Here is a 13,141-nt window from a genome sequence, read left to right on the forward strand (position 1 = left end):
AATAATAGTCAATGTTAAGTGAAAGCTTATTTAAGATTTTTTTAAAAAATGACTCTCCCTGAATGGCAAAGACTAGGAATTACTTTGAACTCCTAGCAATCACACAGGGCATGACCAAGCAGCTCTGCACCTCAGGCTTTGTGGCCTCTCTTCTTATTCTTTTTTTTTTAGGTTTTATTGAGACGGAGTTCATTTACAAGGTTGTGATAATTTCTGCTGTGCAATGAAGTGATTCAATTAAACATGTACACACATTGATTCTCTTTTGGATTCATTCTCCAAATAAATTATCACAAAATATTGGGTAGAGTTCTCTGTGCTTTAGCAAAATCTTAATGGAACTTCTATGCATAAAGGATCAGTAGAAAATCATTCAACTCATTCTCTAGAGCTATTGTAAATTTGACACCAAGTCTAGACAATAATTGTAAGAAAAGGAAGCAGAGAGTAACTTCATAGAGATTAGCCAAGGGCAGAGAGGGCTTACAAATCAATAAGAAAAGAATAAACAGTAATAATTCAGTAATGTTTCTGGCTCTTTTATAAACAAAGATAAAATTGAATCCCCAAATCCTACATGTAAGAACATATGCAATGACTGACCTTTTTAGAATAGTTTCTCTGGAGATTTACAAATGCTGTATGATTTTTTTTTTAACCTGATAAACTGTCTTTTCACATCACTTCCTTATGTTTTAAATATCAAAAAAAGACAGAGAAAATTGTAATTTAAGATAGGAATATAAGTCAATAGTATAATAACAGATGCAATGATTGTTTTAAGTGCCTAGAAGAAAATCTGTGGTGATCTAATTTGCCAAAGTATCAATTTTAGAACATCCATTTTCTTTTCCTGATCTTTTATCATCTATTTTAAAGAAGTAACTTTTTATTTTTTCGCTTTTTAGAGCTGTACCTGCAGCATATGGAAGTTCCCAGGCGGGGGGTTGAATTAGAGCTGCAGCTGCCTGCCCATGTGTGGCCCCTCTTCATTTAAAATCTCCTACAGACTTTCCACTTTTCCAAGAAGATTTATTTTCACTTTTATTTTGTTTCTGTTTGGCCAGGCCCACAGCATGTGGTAGTTCCCAGGCCAGGGATAGAACCCACACAGCAGCAGCCACCTGAGCCACAGCAGTGACAATGTTGGATCCTTAACTTGCTGTGCCACCGGGGAACTCCTCCAGGAAGGTTTATTTTTGTATGAGGGCATTTGCTTCTGCTCATTCTATTGTGCATGCAGTACACTTGCTTCCAATAATTCTCACCGATAATTCTAACCATGTTGCACACAGTTTTGTGTATGTATCTCTTTCTTATTTGTTCACTGGTTGTTTATGTGTACCCACAAAAAAAGTTTCATATTGGCTAAAAGGTATTTAAATGCATATACAGGGTTTCAGTGACACAATTATCACTTGTGTATCACTTGCATGAACTTTGCATCTTGATTTTAATAACTAATGAGAGAGGAGAAGGTAGAGAGGGTAATGCCACTCTTTTTGCTTTTTTGTTTGTTCATTTGCACTTTTGTATTACCAGCATCTGGCAAAGACCTGGCATAGTGTGAGCTCTTAGTACATGTTTGTTGAGTGAATAAATGAATGCTAAAGAGTTAGCAGAAGTTGAATTTTATTTTCTCCATATTTCCCAAGAAATTTTGTTGGCCTTCACACTTCTAAAATAAAATATTTTACTATGAAAATAACACCAGAACATCAGAGACTACTTAGAAATTAGAGACATGTAGAGAGGAGGAAACAAAATCTATCCATTTTTCAACAGTCCCTAAGAAATCAACATTAAGTTTCCTTTTAGATCTTTTTTTCAGGTCTCTTTCTCCCTCTGTCTCTCTAACACTTGTACTAGAAACGTGCAGCTCACAGTTGTGTTAATCATTGTATTTATTCCACATATGGTACTGTATGTAGGTTTCAATGGCCTTAGAATTAATTTTAAGGAAAACTCCCTACTTTGAATGGCCCAAAAACCTTCAGGGAGGCCATTGCTTCAGGGCTCCTTTCCTGTGGATGTTTGCTTCCTTGGAAGCAGAAATAGGGATTCCCCTTACTCTTTTTTAAACTCAGGTGTATGCTGACTGCTTCCAAGTATAGATGTGTGTCTATATCATATTCTAAACTATTACAAAACACATGTGAGGCCACTCATCATTTTTTTCCATTATCTGATTATTCTTTCCACAAATTCTCTTGACTACCTGCTGAGTGCTAGGCGCCATTGTAGGCACTGGAGATGTGGAAGTATTTCAGTTATGTTTTACTATTTAATAACTAAACACAAGTATTCAATGTTATAAATGCTTCTAAATAAGACATTTTATGGCTCTTTCCCTTCTAGATTAATTAAACCATCATCAAAATAATGATTAAAAGTATTGTATTTCCCCTTTAAAGTTGCATTAACATACAAAATGATAAATTCACATAGATATTATATTACCAAAATTAAAAAAATAAAAAAATCCTCTGGAAAAAAATGGCAATAGACCTCTATTCCGTAAGAAAAAGAGAGTGCAGTCTCAAATCAAAGGGCAAAAAGCGGGGGAGGGCTTCTTAGAAGAATTTTTTGAAATCTTATTATGTTGCATCATAATTTGTATATGGCAATATTTTATGTATGGTCAACTACACATAGCTTTGTTTTGGACCAATTTTTATCCCTTCTGAAAGTAGAGATTATTGAGTAGATTTTAAGTTAACAATAAAATAGTTTTTAAATCTCCATATCTCATATGTCAAGTGATTAGAATCTGCCTCTCAGCATTTTTATTAGGGTGCCCTTTAGAATCTGTAAGAACTAAATTTGAGATTTAATGAGAGAAATGCAGAAGTTACAGAGAGGTAAAGATGACAGTTTGCTAATGTGTAAGAGTGTAGAAATTCTTGTTCATGCCTGAGGTATTGACTGAGTTTTGAAAGGAATGAAGTTGACTGTATTCCTATAGAGATTTCTTGAAACACTGTTTTAAGTATTGTGCTTTCCAAGAATAATTATCATTAGTCTTAATTACTTTTAGGATTGCAATTCCATATTCTATCTTGCAGACATTAATAACTTACCTAGATTCAGGGGTTCTCTAAATATGGCTCAAGCATAACTAACTAATTCAAGAAGTAAAGATGAAAGTTTTATTTTAGTACTGCAGTTGATTTAAGGTTATTTATTCTTAGTAAATTGTATCTATACAGGTTCTTTACAAATCAAATGTAACTCTTTAGGGAAAGAATTGACTTATTACTTTACATAATCATTAAAAATAACCCTCATATTTTTAAGGGATTGTATGTTATCCATACTTGTTTTTACATACTTTTAATTTATGACTTAAAAACAAAAATAAGATTATTTTTAGAATATTTTCCCCTCAGAAATTTGAAATCAGGACAGAGGAAAATTGATAAGCAAGGTTTATTTTATATGTAAGGGTGTTTTTGAGTTGCCTTTTCAGTAGGGCAGTCTGCTCATGTTCTGTCTACTGAAGTTATAGTTGGCTCAAATTTATAACCATTTGCTCTTTCTGTATTATGTACAAAGAAATGTTGTATAGATTAACATTGATTGGAATACCATGTAATTTTTTTTCTAATATGTTGAAAATCCAATATTAGCATGAGTTATATTTCTGTAGCAATAAAAAATATTCACAGGACCACCCACAGTTCACAGTTCAAAATATTATCCAAAACGCTTTGTTTGTGAAAAATGGTCTTAAAAGCTAAAATAAGCTATTATATGTTCAGCCCTAAGTATCTTGGTCCATTAGGATAAATGTTAGTAAATAAAGGATTTTTTGTACATTTGGAAAATCTTAGTATATTATAGAGAGTTGACTTGAAATGTTATTCTATATAATTACAAATGTTATCTATACTCTGGCTGCCCATAGGATTTTTATATTTGTAATGAAAAGGAAATATGACTATTCACTCAGTTTATTGAACATCTTTGTGATAATTACCTTGAACTCTTTATCAGGTAGCTTGCTTATCTCTGCTTTGCTTAGGTCTTCTTCTGGGATTCTGTCTTGTTTCTTCATTTGGACTTATTCCTCTGTCTCCTTACTTTGCCTAATTCTCAGTGTCTATATTTATGTAACTAGGAAGGTTGCTTACATTTCCAAGTCTTGGAGAAGTGTCCTTATGTAGGAGACATCCTGTGGGGCCGAGCAGGATGTTCTTCTGTTCACCAGAGCTGTACGCTCTTGGGCTGCCCCTAATGTGGGCTCCATGGGCCTTTCTGTTGTGGCAGGGATGATTGCTGTAGATACAGTGGTAGGTGGGGCTGGCTTGTGGTCTGGTTGGCTGCCAAGCCCTGCCTCATGCTGTGATGGGTGCTGGCCTACTGGCAGGTGGGAAAGCCTTTAGCTCTAATAGGGTAGAGGAACGATGCAAAGTGGTGTTTGCCTGCACCAGTGTCTTCATGGTATAACGAGCTACCCAAGATGGCTGCTGCCAACATCTCTGTCCCCAGTGGAGTCCCAGTTGCCTTCTGCCTCTCTGGGAGGCTCTCTGAGATCAGCAAGTAGATCCGACTCAGGTTCCTTTCAAATTTTCTGGGCTGGGACTCAGAGGGTGCAAGATTTTTTACAGTCCTCTGATTCACCCCTTTGGCTTTCAAAACCAGATATTCTGAGGGCTCATCCTCCTGGATCACGACCCCTGGGCTAGAGCCCAATGTGGGGCTCAGATCTCTCGCTTCTTCGGGAAAACCTTATCAATTTTAATTAGCCTCCTGTTTGTGGGTCACCACCTGGGGATGTGGGTCTTGCCTATGCTATATTTTGGCCATCTTCTCTGTTTCCTGTTGCTTCCTTCTTTGTGTTTTTAGTTATAGAAGATCTTTTCACTAGTCTTCAAGTCATTCTCATAGATAATTGCTCTGTAAATAGTTGTAATTTTGCTATGGTCATGGGAGGAGATGATCTCAGGGTCTTTCTATTCCATCTTAGCCTTCTCAACCCCACTCAGTACTATTTTAAAAGTATTACTGTGTCTTTTAAAGTTTTTCTTTATTTGTTAAAGTTTGAAAGTGATAAATACATTAAATCAGTATATCTATATGAGATATTTTCCACATGGAACAGAGATGCTTCATTATAGATGACTTTAGAGTCAACCTCTGATGATTCTTAGTAAAACAATCAGTGGGCTGTGCTGAGTGCTCTAGCTTTCTTTTTTGATGTTGTTTTTATTCTCTTTTGAAAGATATTTTGCTGGAATTGTGCCAGATCTTGCTAAGAACTTTGGAAATAGGAAAATATTTCAAGTTGAATTCTCAACTAAATCTAGAGGCTGGCTTAGTTTGCAACTGTTCTTACAGATTTAGGGAAAAAGTAATTGGTTTCTTTATAAATTAACAGTAGTCCTGATGTAATCCCTGAATAGGAGAATCATAAAATCTAGCAATGGTGCTTATGTCAGCTTCCAAAATACCACGTTAATGGTTCTCACCCATGGGTTAATGCAGTATTATTTTGTGCATCAGGGATTATGCTAACCTATAAAGTATAGGTATTATTTTTATTCTCACTTATGGATGAAGAAACTTTTAGAGAGGTTAGGCAATTTATCCAAGTTCACACAGCTAACAAGCAGAACCCAGATTTAAACCCAGTCAAACTGAATCCATTCTCTGGATTTAATAAAATTTCCCCATGAATGCTACATTGGTTAATGCTTTCTTGCCAATACAGTTCTTTCTTCTGAAATCTAGTGTTTTTCTTCCCACTACCTCCCCTTGTATGGCTCTTATTTTTCAGTATTATCCTTATTCATATTTTTGTCTCTTTTGGTAAACTTCTGGCTGTTAAGGTCAGGGATCTTATTTCAGTTTTATTTGTGTTGCCATTCCTGAGCAAGTTCTTAATACCATATAGGCACAATATATAGGTTAGCTGATGGATAAGAGAGTGAGCTAATTCGGACTTTAAGATATGCAAATATTTTTGTTTGCCATTTTATAGAAAAAAAAATCCTCTTAGGTGCATGTTAATTGGAAATTTTATAAAGGGCAGATAGGAAGCATGAACACTACTAAACAACTCAACCATCCATTCTCTTTAGTTCAGGCTGATAGTGAAATCCTTCGTGGCTGATTGGAGTCAGCTGAGGCAAGTCTTGCAGTCAGTGCAAGTCAATGTCGTAGCTTCTGCAATGTTTGTATTCCATGATTGTATTATTAAAAATAAGGGGGAGGGCAAGCAATACTGTTTCTAAAATTTAACTTAGACTACTGTCAGTCTTTCTCACATCTCTCGGGACACAGCCATATGATATTAGATTCTATACAAATATTACAAAAACACCAGGGATTCACTCCTGGAATTTCATTTTGGTCTATTTTGGTAATCATTTTAGATGATAACAGACAGTAGCAATAACACTCAGTTAATTATTGAGATTATTCTAAAATTTAACTAGAAAAGATCTCCCTCCTCCATTTGTTAGGTAGAATTATAACCAAAGGAAATTAAGATGGAACAAAGTACCCAAGGAAAATGGCATGATCCATTAATCATATAATTATTTTAATGCATCCTATGTTCTTCTACTCTATATAATTTCAGGTAAAATTATCTAGGTTTTCTGTAGAGTGTTTTCTGTTTTTATAGTTATTATGGCAAGTGTGAGTATTTGGGAAATGTGTATAACTCAATAGAGGATATTTAAATCTACTCTCTACACAGTGAGTAATTAATGGGTGCTGTCGTCTTATTTTTCACAAATATCTCCTTGTAGGATGAAGTTCTGACAGGAAAATTACAGGATTGGTGCCCGTGATAGGGTTTATGTTAATAATTGAAGGCCTTTTGCTCCTTAAGATGTAAATGGAGCTTAAATACCAAGGTTAAGAGGAAAGGCTCTTTTAGGAACATAGGTATTTTTTTCAAATATAGGTATGTTGTCAAGGCAAACATATACACTCCCACACCCCCTCTCCCTTAGGGAGATGTCATCAAATTGTCTATTAATATTCATTGTGCATCTGTCAGCTCTTCACTGAACTTGTTTCTCTTGTGTTTTTAGCAATATTATAGGCATTCTTGTGCTGCAAGATGTTTTAATATGATATATGATACAAATGGATATTTTAGTCATTTTAGGTTTTCTCATTTCACTACCAAATAATAGGAAAAAGGAATGTGGATCAAAACAAGACTTTGTTAATAAAATAAATACTGCTTTGCTCAGTCTTCTAAGAAGAAAACAGACTTGAAAACCTAAACAAACAAAACCCCAAGACACCTATTACTGTTATATTAGAAAAAAAGGTTAAAATCATACATTTGAAAAAAGAATAAAGTTATGTATTTGTGTGTTTTGCTTACCTCAGCAGAATATTAACAAATCAGTCTTTTAAATGGTTACTCATGTTTTTGTAAATGTGATATCTTAAAGGGGAGAACATTTTATATCCAGCTAGGAGTTTGGTTTCCTCATAATAAATCTCCTGTGACTTTGATATATTTCCTTGAAATACTTAGCACTTACATGTGTATCTTTTTCCAGCTGTGGTTGTGTAAATATTTAGGTATTTCAGTCGCTCGTGTTTATATTTTATCTTCCAACCGGGCAGTTGTTGAAGGAATCCTGCCCTGCCCTTTTTCTTGATGCTGGCCTTGCCTGAAGTCAATGATGTTATATTCCCAAGGTTCTACCAGGATTCTTGCCAAGGGCAGCTGACATTATCTTCCTAGTTCCTTGTTAAAGCCTCACTCCATCAGCTCCTTTCTTTTTTTACCCTCTCTTTGGTTTCCTCTGCAGAATATAGTTGATATTACACCAACAGTAACATAAACCTTATATCTTATTATGTAAAAAAAAAAAAAATACCCCAATTAGCATACTCGAATGGTGGTTGTCAGTGGTTTAGAGGAACTCAGAGTTTATGACTGAAGAAAGAAGGCTTTTATGAATAGCAAGTCAAGAATATTACATAAAGAGAGGTGATATGACCAAGTGAAGATGGGCATGACTTCTAAGGAGAAAGATTGTAGTCACTAGCATTTTTCATCCACAGTCTTCTGAGATTTTTTATATGTTATTTTGTACTTGTGCTTGGTGTAACTCCCTCAAGGACCTCCTTTGAGAAAGCCACTCAGTTATTGATAGAAGCTGGGTGATTTTTTTCCCCTCAAAGCATGTTGGTGGAAAAAATTGGGGTCATTCATTTTAACTGTGAAAATAATGTGTAGAAATTGTGGTTCTCAAATATTGAGAACTGATGATATAGAATATCTACTTAAAGATGCAAGCTCATATTTAGAGAAGATCACACAGTACAAGGGATGCTTTGTATTCTCACTCATTCATCCTAAAGGTCTTTACTGAGTTAAGTAACTATGCAATTATATGACCTACAGCTAGACATTCTGTGAATGCATGGAAGAAGAGCATTGGATGTCTTCAGGTTTGATTGTGTCTTGCTGTTTTTACTATCTACATTTAAAAAATAAGTAATCAGAATTAATTATTTCCAGTATTGCAAACGAGATTGGACAAAACATATTTCTCTCTTTATTTTACCCAGTTAATCCTAGCAATACTTATAGGCTATTTGGAAAGAACAGATGTTTTGAATTTAACTAGAACTGAATCTTAGCACTGCTGTCTTCCAGCTGAATGACAGTGGAGAGTCTCAGGTCCCCCAAATGAATACCGGATGACAACACTTACCTCATAAAGGTGTTGTTGTGTTGAAGGACATGATGGAAAATCAATATCTTCTTTCTTTTCCATTCCTTTTCTTCCGGCTTAGGCATGATAATGAAGGATAATTTATTATAGTTTTTATAGAGATGATGATTGCCATTTATAATTGTTATTATTGAGGTTAATGAATCACTCGTTATAAATATCACTCGGGAATTGGAAAGTTCTTTTCCTAAACGTTATACATTATGAGAAATGTGAGATTTCTCTATTTTTGTTGTAATTTCCAAAGCTTTTGGCTTTACAGTCAATTAACTCTTTTGGCTAACCGGCTTCATTCTCTTCAGAGTATTATATGCTGAGTATATTTTCTTTTGAAGTGTGTTCGTTAGAAGCAAAGTTCATTGGGATGTTCTGTTAAAAGAAAAATAAAAAGAGTTCAGTGGCCAAATAAGTTTGAGAAATGCTGCATATTATACCTTTTTTCTAGCATACATCATATGCCTTAGCAAGATTAAAGACCCTGAGAACCACAGCTCGTTTTTTGAGCCAACAATCTGAGAAAAGAGTATTCCACTGAGCATTTTGAAAATTTAGCCCTTAATAGAATAGAGAGAATTTTTTTGGCTGAAACTCTTTTACTGAATGCTGCTGTACAAATATCATGGTGAGAACTTGAGCCTGAGTTCTCCACTCCCCGAAGTCCTACTGGCTGTGGTCCAGCTGTGCAGGACTGTAGGTTAGCAATGCAGAGAGAGAGTCTTGGGCTCCACTGTACTTTTGTGGAGCCTGGGTGATCTCCAGTTTCTGTAATTGGCCATTACTTCCTCTATACACTCTCCCTGGACAGTTTTATTCTTTCTCAGAGTTCCAGTCTCCCACTTGATTCTCATCTATGTATCCAGCTGAGATTTTTTTCCTGAGGTCAGACTTGGATATTTTATGGGCACTTGTCATCTTTATTTGGATATCCTGGAAGTATCTCAAACTCTCCACGTGTCATGCTGAATAAGTCATCTCCATTCTTCCTCTCACCACACGACACCTTTTTATGCCTGATCTTCACTGGGACTGCCCTTCACCTACTGCTCAGATCAGAAATTTGGAATTGCTCTACTTTCTGTAGACCTTCTGTTCCATCCTGTGCATTGTTTCATTTCCATTTCCCCCCACATTGCCAGTGAGTAGATCCTGTGGATATCGTAACTAAATATCTCTAGAATCTTCCCTCCATCTCAAGTTCTGTCTGTCAAGATCTAAGGTCAAGCTTTCAGAATTTATTGTTTAAAGAGTGTGAAAGTGTCTTAATTAATCCTTTCCTAGCTTAGCATGCTATAGTCTAGTTTCATACTATCAATAGTGAGCTCTTTCTTTTTTTCTTTTTTTTTTCTTTTTTAGGGCTGCACCTTTGGCATATGGACGTTCCCACGCTAGGGGTCGAATCTTAGCTGCAGCTGCTGGCCTACACCACAGCCACAGCAATGCAGGATTCAAGCTGCATCTGTGACCTATACCACAGTTCACAGCAGCGCCAGATCCTTAACCCACTGAGCAAGGCCAGAGATCAAACCCGCATCCTCATGGATACTACTTGGGTTTGTAACCCACTGAGCCACAACGGGAACTCCCAGAGCTCTTTAAAACCAAACATAATCCTGCAGTCCCTTGCTTAAAATGTTTGAATGTTCTCGTTCTTCAGTTAGTCTCCAGAACTTTGGCTTGATGTACAAAGCCCATCATGTTATTGCTTCTAGCTACTTCTTCAGACACAAGCTTCCTAATCTCTGACATGCACCTTATACTGAGATCATACTAACCTACCTACATTTTCCACAAATGTACCACATTCTTTTTTTTTTTTTTTTTTTTTTTTTTGTCTTTTTTAGCCTTTCCTAGGGCCGCTCGCACAGCATATGGAGGTTCCCAGGCTAGGAGTCTAATCGGAGCTGTAGCCACTGTCCTAGGCCAGAGCCACAGCAACACGGGATCCGAGCCGCATCTATGACCTACACCAGAGCTCACGGCAACGCTGGATCCTTAACCCACTGAGCAAGGCCAGGGATCGAACCCGCAACCTCATGGTTCCTAGTTGGATTCGTTAACCACTGCGCCATGACGGGAACTCCTGTACCACATTCTTTTATAGCTGTGCATCTGAATGATATCATCTCTTTTCTTCTCTTCCTGGCATTCATTGGTATGCCCTCTCTTCCTTTCTCAGGCAGTCTTAAGTGCCCATTCTTTGTATTAGCTACCTAAATGTCCCTGTTTCCTATCTGAAATAGACTTTCAGAATATAAATAAAATTTTCTTTAATTAAATATATATTACTTCAGCAGTTGATCCTCATTAGCATCCACCTTTCATAATTACAGTTAGGATAAAGGCCAGTAATATACTCTAATGCTTTATTTTTTAAGTTTCTACATCACTTGTAATTGAGTAATCCAACATCCAATTTAAATTTAATTTGACTTCAGTTTAGCCTTTGCAAAAGACCATGAGTTTCTGAGTAAATTTTTTCCCACGTTGCTGGCTTATTTCCTCCTCTTTTAGAGACTGGTTTCATTTAAAGGATTTATATTAAGCAGTGTACAATACACTGAATTAAAGCTTTTTCTCAACATTTCAGGTGATTAAAATATTACTCAATATTTCAGATGATAATTTTTTTATTTCATGGTGCATGTAAGCAAATAATAGATCTTTTAGCTTTATAATTCATTTAGCATTTCATTAAGAAATATTGACCTCACGTAGTTACAAATTAGAAATATAAATAAACCTCATGCAAAACTTAAAGTCTCGTAAAGGTTAAACAAATGCATGTATGGTTACAATTAAAATATAAAATCTTTTACAGTCTCTTTATAGAGTACAGGATTATTAAGCTTCAAATCACTCCACTCAAATAGAATTTTGCTATTAGCACTTTGTTCATTGTTTTAATTTACTCAACACAGTATTTGGTGAATATCTATGGTGTGTTCAGCACTCCACCCTGCATAAGAGAAGCAACCATGAGCAAAATCAGACCCACAGATCTTATAGAGTAATGAGAAAAAGCAAACAGTAGTTAAAGCATCAAAGAAATCAATTTAAATTATAATTCAGATCATTTTACCAAGGATAGTTTTTTTGTTTGTTTTTTTTTTTTTTAAACCCTTGCTAAAAGGAAGATTTAAATTTTGTGGTAAAGGTCAGAGAAGGCAGACATTTGAAAGACGAGTGGGTATAAACCAAGTTAAGATCATTTTGAGCCCAGTCCCATGGCAGGCATAGGACTGTAGCAGAAAGAAGCTTAATGTATTTGTGGATCTAAGAGAAGACTGTAGTCAAGAAAGCAGAGAAGGGGGTGAAATAGGAAGAGTATGGAGAACTAGATAGGGGAATGAACACATTGACTCTTAAAGGTCTTAAGGACTTCATCTTAAGAGCACTGAGTTTAAGAGCTACTGAAGTAGGGGAGGACCCAGATTGTATTTGCATTTCAAAGCCTTCATTTGGCTGCATTGAAGTGAAGCTATTTAAGAGCTTTCCTAAATCCTAGTGAGAATCTCTAAGGTCTGATCTGGGAGGGTAGCTGGCTGGAGAGATTGAGATGAGTACATTGATTTGAGAAATTTGGGAGAGGATAAGGGGACAGAAAGAGAGCTGTCAGGGAAGACTGGTTTCTACTTCCAATTGTTCTTTGAGATTGAAACATAGATGAGAACAACGTTTAAGGTTTGGTCGTTGAATTTGAGAAATATCTAAGATTTTGACATATTAAATCTATCCAACAATAAGGTAGGAATATTAAAAATATGAAACTTGAACAGCGTTTTAGAGATTATGATCTTATCGGAAAATACAAGTTGCAGACAGAAAATATTTAAGTGACATATACACTCAGGACTTCACTTATTAAATGATACATTAAGCTTAGAATGTAGCCCCTCACCCAATATCCTTTTCCATTTAGTATTATATTTAATTATTTAAACTCATTATTTAACTTTTCATCTTTGAAGTCTGCTAAAATATTAGCATAATTATTAGAGACTAATGAACTTGGTTTATTAATAAGAACTCTGGGAAAGTATATATATTTTTATTATTTAGAAAGATATAAAAGTCTATGTAAAGAACAGTTCCATCATATATATGTCAACATAAATGTTCATTAGTATATAGCATATGTTTTGTCAAAGTGTTGATTGATGTCAGTTAAAAAGAAGATTCCAGGAAGCCATGCCATCACAGTCAACATTCTCTAACACATTCCTCTGCAAAAACAGGCACGTCCACGTTATAAACAGCGTGATGGGTTTTGAAAGGTTTTGTGGACAAGGGATTTGGAGAGCAGACAGTGTTTGTACAGGCAAATTTTAGCAAGAGCACTTTCTAGGTGGAGGGTCAGAAGGACTCAGGAGTTAGAAGATAGAGTCAAGGGAGACACCAGAAGGATTAGTCAGTAAAGAGGGTAG

At 35.7% G+C, this 13,141-nt stretch overlaps 1 protein-coding gene across 24 annotated transcripts in view; it reads left to right on the forward strand.

The window, feature by feature from the left end:
- ROBO1 (roundabout guidance receptor 1) overlaps positions 1–13,141 on the forward strand; it is a 1,127,179-nt gene that overhangs the window by 789,985 nt on the left and 324,053 nt on the right. The window lies entirely within an intron of this gene.

The sequence above is a fragment of the Sus scrofa genome, chromosome 13 (assembly GCF_054392235.1).
Source record: "Sus scrofa isolate SSC_HxYL_T2T_F1_AM1 chromosome 13, Sscrofa_HxYL_maternal_Yorkshire_Landrace_v2.0, whole genome shotgun sequence".
Classification (NCBI taxonomy): domain Eukaryota; kingdom Metazoa; phylum Chordata; class Mammalia; order Artiodactyla; family Suidae; genus Sus; species Sus scrofa.